Source organism: Phaethon aethereus, assembly GCF_964289735.1.
Source record: "Phaethon aethereus genome assembly, chromosome: 2".
Taxonomy (NCBI): Eukaryota; Metazoa; Chordata; class Aves; order Phaethontiformes; family Phaethontidae; genus Phaethon; species Phaethon aethereus.
In genome coordinates this window covers 93243207-93251877 of record NC_138582.1, presented here as the reverse complement: position 1 = coordinate 93251877, position 8671 = coordinate 93243207, and positions in this window count along the sequence as shown.

Sequence of the window (8671 nt, the reverse complement as noted above, 5' to 3'; positions counted from 1 at the left end):
AGCCATGGAAGGAGGTGAGCCAGCAGAAACTCATGAAGAGATCCCTGTTCAACGCTATGGGAAAGTAAAGCAGCCAAACACCTAAGGAGCTACTGTTTTCAGCCACAGGACCTCTTCCCAACTCTCTGATTTTCCTTGGCTAAGGAGTGTTGTTCAAAGTGCTAGTGCACGTTTTTTAGGGTTAAAGGGACTCTTGCACCACTTGCACTTGCACTCTTGCACTAGTCAGTTATATTCAGAAGACAGAAAGAAAAGACAAAGACGGGAGAGGGAAAAGCCTAAAGAACAGATGGAATGTAGTTTTTGTTTTTCCATCAACAATACATTTGTATTCCTATTCCATTTGAGAAACCAGGTCCCTTTTTTGCTTTCCTCCCCAGAAGGTTTTCTTCCCTTTTTTTCCACCAGGGCAAAAGAGATCAATTGGAACATTTACATTATAAACCTAGCTAATTTTGGTTTGAATCCAATGAATTTTACTTCAGTTTCTCAAAATACACACATTTTCTGCAAACATCTTGTACCATTTGAAAACTCACGTTTGTTAAGAAAATAGTGATGGTTAAAACTTTTGACTATTTCTAGTGATTCCTTCTTCGTGAGAATTGTGGCACTTTCCTGGAAAACGTTAGCTTGTACACTAACTTCAGGACTGTTACGTTCACTCAGGTGACAGAGGCATAATTCCCTCTCTGCCAGAGACTTCCCTCTTGACTTTGGGCTATTCACTTTGCCTCTATGCTCCTCAAATCCAGCTATAAAATGGGTATTACAGCAACTTGTACAACTACAGAAGCAGCATGGGCAAAAAACCACTCACTATTGTGAAGTTCTTTTATACTGTGGAGGAAGAAGAAATATAAAAGAACCCACATGAATTACGTTTTAGAAAGATGCTGCAGAGGATGATGGACTCGACTGAAGTACAACGTGCAACTGAGCAAAGCAGTGTTATTTCCTGAATGGCAAAAGCCTTAAGACACTCTTCCTCTTGCAAATAGCACCACAAAATCTCTAATGGATTACAGGTATGCAGGACTTCTGTTTTATATCTCAGCCAGAAGACAAGAATCATTCTGCTGCTCAATGGGCTAAAAACATGCAGTGGGTCAAACAGATCAAAAGGGAAGGCAGCCAGTACCATAGAGTCAAAATCTATGGAATAAACACCATCATTCCTAAAGCACTTTAATTTTATCTCCAGTGGAAAAGCCAGGCTCAGCCTGGCTGTGCTAATGGCATATGAAGAGCTTGCTGCCTGATACAGTACGCCTGCGACGCTGCTTCAACACCGGACATTTGTAGCTCCCCTTCTGCAACTTAATATACATTTTCTGAATGCAGCCTTAGCAAAAACCCTTTCCTGTCAAGAATCGATCTCATTTACTTGTTGGCCTTTGACATCTGTTGTCTAGATTCAGAGCGGTCTATTTGCCTTTCTCTGAGGGCTTCCTTCCTTCACACACCGGAGCTGAGCGGGACACGGCAAGGCCGATGGCATCCCCGTGCGGAAAGGTGCGAACAGGGAACAGCTGAGAGCCCAGTGCCTTCCTGCTCCGCAGAATATCAGCAGTACCTGGTACCGGGGCTATTGGGGAAGGGGAAAAAGAGAGAAAAGCTGAGAAAAGCGAATCACATAATTAAGGAGTAAAGAATGGCAGATGAAACTAAAAATAGTCCCCTCGGCAGTTGTAAAGGAAATTCGTTTGACAGGAGGCTGCTTCTTTTGTCGAGAGTGGTTTGTTATGCAAGAGACGATACCAACACCGGCTCTTCTTATCTTGGTTGTCAGTTTAACTGACAAAAAGGAGCACGGGTTAACATCACTGGAGCCACAGCCAGTCTTAACATTTGTTTGTTTTCATGCATGTGCGTGTTTTAAGAGGCAGCCCAGGGATTAATACTGGCAAGAAACTATGGTGCAAGCTCAGTTAAGCAATTTCATAAAAATCTTAAGAGTACTCACTCATTATTAAAGGCAACAATTAAGCCCCTGCTTGCTGCTGGTTTTGTTCCCCTGCCTCCTTCTCAGCCATGTCAAGAAGGGGATCTCGGTGACTTTCCCACACAACGTAAAACTTAATGCTCACAAGTTCTTCCACACACAGGCAGCAGGGGATAACCTTGCCCCTACTCTGCTTTTCCAGTTCTCAGGGTAGATCACCCAAAACACGCAGAGCTTTCTGGATACAAGCAAATGCAAAACTGAAATGAACAAAGTTGTTTCATTTTCCCCCCACTCCTTCCTGATGTTGAGCCTTCAATAGCATTTACACCTCTACATATGAAGGTAAGAAGTAGGAAGGAAGAGACTTTAAAACAAACCACTGTAACATCTCCTCTCTTACAGAAGAGAAGTCACTGTAAAACCCAGAGGAGAAGAGGGAAAAATGAGGCCATCAGCAGCTTCCCTGACAATTGCCCACAGGAGTGCAGGTGAGCCTGTATGTTCCTCATTAATGTGCCTTCTGGCACGGCTGCAAGCTTTTAGAGAGCCTGGTGGTCACGGCTGCCAATATCTGCTGGTGAGGAGGTAAGGAAATCACAGTCAGTCCAAGATAAACAAGTAAAAGCCAGGACTTTGAAAAACTCAAGAGAGACACATATGCACACACACGGTGTGTGGGAGCAGCCACGTACGATGTAGGTGCAAGGGAAAACAACACTTATTAGTTTTCTCTTCATTGGACTTTCCTGAAACATTCAGTTTTAGACTAAGCATGCCATGTGAAACTGTGGGTTAGCTGAAAACAGGACACCCTCAGCCTTTCCTCTATTCCTCTTTTCTGAGGAAATGTTTAGCAGCACAAAGACAGCAACACAGAAGTCCTGTCTCCTTGGTGGGTAACTGAAGTCATCCTCTCTTTCCCAAACACCAAAGTTGTAGGAAAATAAGCAGCAGAATATAAGCTAAGTTGGTGGAAAGTCCCTGTTGAAAAACAGATAGCAGCTTTGTACTTCAGGTTAAAAATGTGCACCGGGTTGAAAACTTCTTTTGTAAACATTCTTAGAGATAATTTGATCCCACTCAGTGTGGGAAGACCTCAGTTGTGGATTCTGCCCTACAGCAGACCCACCTGTCATGAACTGCGTGGGCCACAGGATGCCACTGTTGCATTTCTTTTTCAGGAGGTCAAGAGACACTGCGACAAATCATTTGCGTGAACACCTAAATTTAATGCCTCTTTTCCAATCTTAACGCATACAATCACCAACGTTACAGCCCCAGACAGACCGACCAGATGTAAATATCTAGACTTCCACAGGATTACATGTTTTGATCAGGAAAAAAAATGTCTGGATACCTTTTAAGGCTATATTATACTGAACCCAGCATCTCCGTGCGTTCATAAATTTTCTAGGCACAAGAAATCTTTCCAATGACTGCCAGGAGTGTTGACTCCAACCCTGATAGTTTTGACCGCAAAACAAATATCCCCTGTTATTGGATTTTATCTACGTCCAGATGAGAAAAGACAAACACTAGATGGGAGAGTAGATTAAATGAGAGAGAAGGCAGACTGCTCGTAACTCCTACCTCTTGTAAAAGAGGCAAGAGTTCCTACCATGTTAATAAAACTTCATAAATATTTTACTAATATAAAATGGAATGTCATGTATCCACGCCAGGAGACAAGGAGATTGTGTGAGCTCCCAGATAGCTCCTCTCACTGCAATTTCATGCAATTTGCACACTGGCACCCAGAATCACAATCCCAGGACTTACTGAGACCTCTGGGTCGATTAAGATAAAGGCACCTCAAAAAGGTCCACCAGCATGCGTTTGACAGCAGGTCAGACTGCAAACATCTGCACAGGATCGAAATGTCCTCTGTAAGAAAACTTCAGTCTTGAAATACTTTTACATTTAAGTGGTAAATTATTACAGAAAACTAAGTACGGGATTGCTGATAGATAGTCTCCAAGATTTACCCAGGCATGGGTTCCCCCAAGTTCAGCACAAGACAGATATAAGTTGTGAGAAAGGACTGTTAAGAAATGAAGGCAAAATTTTAATGCTAACAGTTTCTCAGATTTCAAAAGCCATTTCGCTTTTGCTCATCATTTTTGAAGGGGAAAAATGGCTTCAGCCTACTACAACTCCACTTAAGAACAGAGGGAAAAAAAAAAGAATGATAAGGTTTCAGGTACAGCTTGGGTGGCCAGCAACAGCAGCACTTGAGGAAAGTCGGCATGAAAATGACAGCTGTGGTGGTGCAGAGCATCACCGACGCTGGTGTTACAGCCTCGTACTTCAAGTTGATATAAATACAAAGGGGCCCACAGATAATAGTCTTTCGGGATTCAAGGCTTCAGTGGAAACATCCTCACTGCTTTCAGCCTGGTTTGGATGTGTCCCAGAAGCCAGCTATTCCCCAGCCAGAGTTTAGATTCAGTGTGACAAAATCCCACTTTTCAGAAAACCATGGTGTAAGATCTTTAAATCAGAACTGGACAATTGCTCAGAAGATGCTGGGAAGGACTCAGCCTTGGAAAAAAAACAACTACCAGCCAACCAAGTCACACGTTACCAAAGACAAAAACAAAAGAAGCCTAAGAATGGTTTCCATTGCTTTTAAAAATAAGTATTTATAATAGCACACACCAAGAATACAATATTAATATTAAATCAGTCATGGTTGCTTACATTTCTTTTGCTAAAGCGGTATGTGGTGTTGTGATCATTTTTTTTTCCGTAGGACAGAAAAAATTGACCAACACATAGCCAATTACTTAGTTTCCAAATTCAATTTACCTCCCATTCAAAATACCAGGGATTTCAAAATCTCTTTGAGAAAAGGAAAAAGAAAAAAAAGAAAAAGCAATAAAAGGAAGCCTTCAACCCAAATTCTCTTCTTGTTGTTTATAACAATAAACAACAGATTTCATGTAAAAGCAACATCAAGGAGGGTAGGAAAAAAATGTTCCAAAGTTAATTTTAGTCCTGCTGATCTCAGGAGCTTAGTGTTCCCATCAGACTGGACAGAATTCAGTGATGCCCTGCCTCCTGTCTGGCTGGAGAAATCTGTCCCTGGAGGTCTATTTACGGCACCTTGTACCCTATACCTAGATTGGTTTTTAGAGGTTTTCTTGTTTTGTTTTGTTACACTGGAGCAAGTATCCAGGACTGCATTGGTACAAGACACAGATGTGACCTACTCAAGTAAATTACACCCCCCCTCCCAAAAAATGTTCACACTTCGTTTTCTGCAAATTAGTCTCTCTGGACTTCAGCAGCTAGACAAAATTCAATCCCAAAAGTTATTTCTACTAAAAGGAGAAACTCATGACAGAATCAGGTATATCTTTGATACAAACCCGTCTGCTTACAGAGTCCTTTTACTTGCACAAGGTAAGAACAAACAGTGAGATATTTTTCCCTGCTGGTTCTCATCCAAATTCAGTCAGTACCATATCCAGTCCCTCCATGAGTTATTTCTACTTTATTTTTTCCTTAGAGACATATTCCTACTGCTACTTCTGGCTGTTTCTCCCTCATCAGCACCATTTTCTGTAGGTTGTTCCACTGGTTCTTATATATAGGCAACTCCAGCAATCACTACCTCAACATCTTGTGTTTGCTTTATGAGTTCCCAGGGAAAATCCTTTTGGTGATGTAGTTAAGTTTTTAATGTAGATCTCACCATGTAATTCTGGGTCAGTTGTGACCCCATTATTTCAGCTACCTGGTTCCATAATGACTTTAACCACTTTTTAAATACTTACCATGACTGTCAGCTTCACTGAATTTTACCCAGTCCATAATCGTATCCCCTCACTTCCATCCAGTTTTCCATCAAACCAAAATGGCCACACCTTAACCCTTTCAGCCCAGAAAAAGAAATGCTTTAACAAAACCACTAGTTATATCATAGACCTTGGCCGTCAAGGTATTTTCATATTTCAGCCCCCTCCAAAAAGTCTGCTTCCAGCCATGTCTCCTTGTGATTTTTCTACTGTTTATATGAAACCTGCCTACCTGAAGGGAGCTGTGATTCCTCATGCCCCCCATCAAGAGCAGACATCCTCTGCTGGGTGCAAGTGAAGAACATTTTTCACAAATGTTTATCATCTAGACAGGAGAACAGAATTCATGCAGGCACCTTAATCTTCTTCAGGGTAAAATCTGTCAAACTAGCCTAAACTACTTTTAATTAGAAACAGTAAGAATTGGAAACAAATGGAGCTACGCAGCAGTAAAACACTCCTGCTGTTAGACTGCCTTTGCTAGCAGGATGACAGCCCCAAACTGAGAAGGCGCAGCAACTAACTGATAGGTAGTAGTGTCTCAAACTGCAGCTTCACATTAAGGCTTCAGTTACATTCACCACTCGCTGCTGCCAAGAGAGGTAGCCTTCTCCCCCCATCCCTACCCCAGTTTCTTCCCTGTGGGACACGTGCTTCTGCCAAGTCCTTGCTCCAGCCCACATTTGATTGCAGCACACAGCCAATTCAACTCACTAAAACAGCAGAAAGTAAATTGGTTTTGGCTGGAAGGCAAACTGAATTGGCTTACTACATGATCAAGTGAGCACTAAGGTTGGTGCAAGACAGAGAGAAGATGAACTGTTCAGCTGAAATCAGGAACAGCAGCAGAGGTTTAAGCGAGGTGAAAATGGTAAACAGCAAAAGAAGCTGTTAACACAGCTCAACTGGAGCAGGGAATCACAGTCTTGCTGCGCTCCAGCAATTTACAAAATGTGTGCCTTAAGTATTCAGTTCCTGTAGATATCTCCTCATTTCAGGGACAGCAGTTCCTCTGACACCCATGTGCTTCTTAAGGGGGATTCTGGATTTAGCCCTAGCATAGGACTGCGCTAACAGTTGCGTATCTTAAGCCTAAATTCAAGAGGCACTGGTACTCCAAGTGTGCTGCTGTGTAAGCCCTGGGAAGGAAAGGGATTTTCTGGTTGCAGCTCTTGTGCAGGGTAGCACCACGGCCTAGGGAAGCTTTCCAAGGCTCAAGGTTAGCTGGGCATGGCGCCACGTTAACACCACCATCTTGCTTCTCGGGCACGGACTGGTTTTGTGTACACGACTGCGCAACGAACAAGTTGTTTGCTGCAGTGCCGGTTCATGGGTCTGCCCCAGGCTCTCTACAAAAATGGATATATCCCCAACATCTTGAGGGGGCCAGTGCATCATTCCTCTGTAAGGGAGACATCACTGGCTGGCAGCGAGGAGACAAACCCCCTGGAGATCCACCACTGGGAGGGCTTTCGGCAGAGCACCAAGGAACGAGACCGCACGCATACAAATGGTCAATTATCTAAAGCGTAGCTTTATAGAAGAGGAGTGTTTAGTTGCTTACCTCCCTTTTCAACCCATCTGGTGTAACACAACCTGTTCCCACCCACTTGGTCCTTGGGAAAGTTTCCATTTTCTTTTGCCTTCTATCTGCGGTACATCCTGTGCTGCAGGGCTTCCCACCCTGAACACCGCTAGTCAATGATGTTTGCTTTAAAAAACAAAAAGGCAAGCAGTGGGACGCTTGAATTTTACCTTTATTAAACTTGAAGTTTTATATCCTCTCAGGGCTCCCCTTACCAGATGCTCCCTCAGCACCGTGGTGCGTGGGGAACTCTTTATTAAATTAAACAAAAGCCCAGGTTGTCCCACGCTCCCAGACCCCAGCTCTCCCCCAGGGCAGGCGGCAGGCAGGCAGGCAGCACTCCTCCTTCCCCCTGCAGCCATCGTCCCCGAGAAGGAAAGCAGGCACCGACGGCGAGGCCACCCGGCGGGCAGGGCAGCACCTGCGCCGGGGGCCGGCCCGCCCCAGGAGGGAGGTGCGGCGGAGGTGGGCGGCCGGGCCGAGAAGGAAAGGGCCGGGCCCGGCTGCTCCCGGGAGCTGCTGCCGGGCGGGCCAGAGCTCGGTGCTCCCCTCAGGTGAGGGGCGGCAGGGGCGGGGGCCGCTAGCCTTCGCCCCCGGGGTGGCGAGGGACGGGGTGTCCTGAGAGGAGCAGGTGGAGGGGCGGCGCGGGGCCGTTGCTGGCCCGCGGGTGGACAGCGAAGGGCGCACCTCGTTCCCCAGCCGGGCGTGGGGAGGTGCCCGCGGTGCTCTGCCCACGGGGCAGCGCCCACGGCCTCAGCTCCGCGGGCGAACGGTTGTTGCAGGCGGCCGCAGGCCGGACCCCGCCGGCAGGGCCGCTCCCGGCAGGTGAAGGGGCTGCGGCCTGCGGGCGTGGGGCCGCCGCGGCGGGGCCAGAAGCCGCCCCTGGGGCGAGGTGCGGGGCTGCTGCTTGCTACATGGCCTCTGCCCGGAGCAGAGGGGGTGAGCTATCCCGGAGGAAGGCACTGTCTCTTTGTTAGCCATAAACAAATAAAAAGTAATACATTTCTGTAGTGACGCCCTAAGGAGACGGAAGGGAAGTCCTTAAGTGAGTCCTCAGCTTGATCTGTCAAAATTGGATTGACTGCAGGCACTTCAGCAGTTACACTGAAGGGCTGGGATGAAGGCAAATGAGAATAAAGGTTGCTTAGATGCTTAAACTGTGTGTTTCCATGTTTGGGTTTACAGGCTTGAGCTTAAGTATACTGCACTTGAAAGGGTGAAGACATTTTCAGGAAATAACATCCCTGTAATATTTAATACCAAATTATCAAGGATGTCTTCCTGTAAACTCGTTTTTGGCCTAGTGCAGCTTTGCCCATATCTAACGCTTATCCAAAT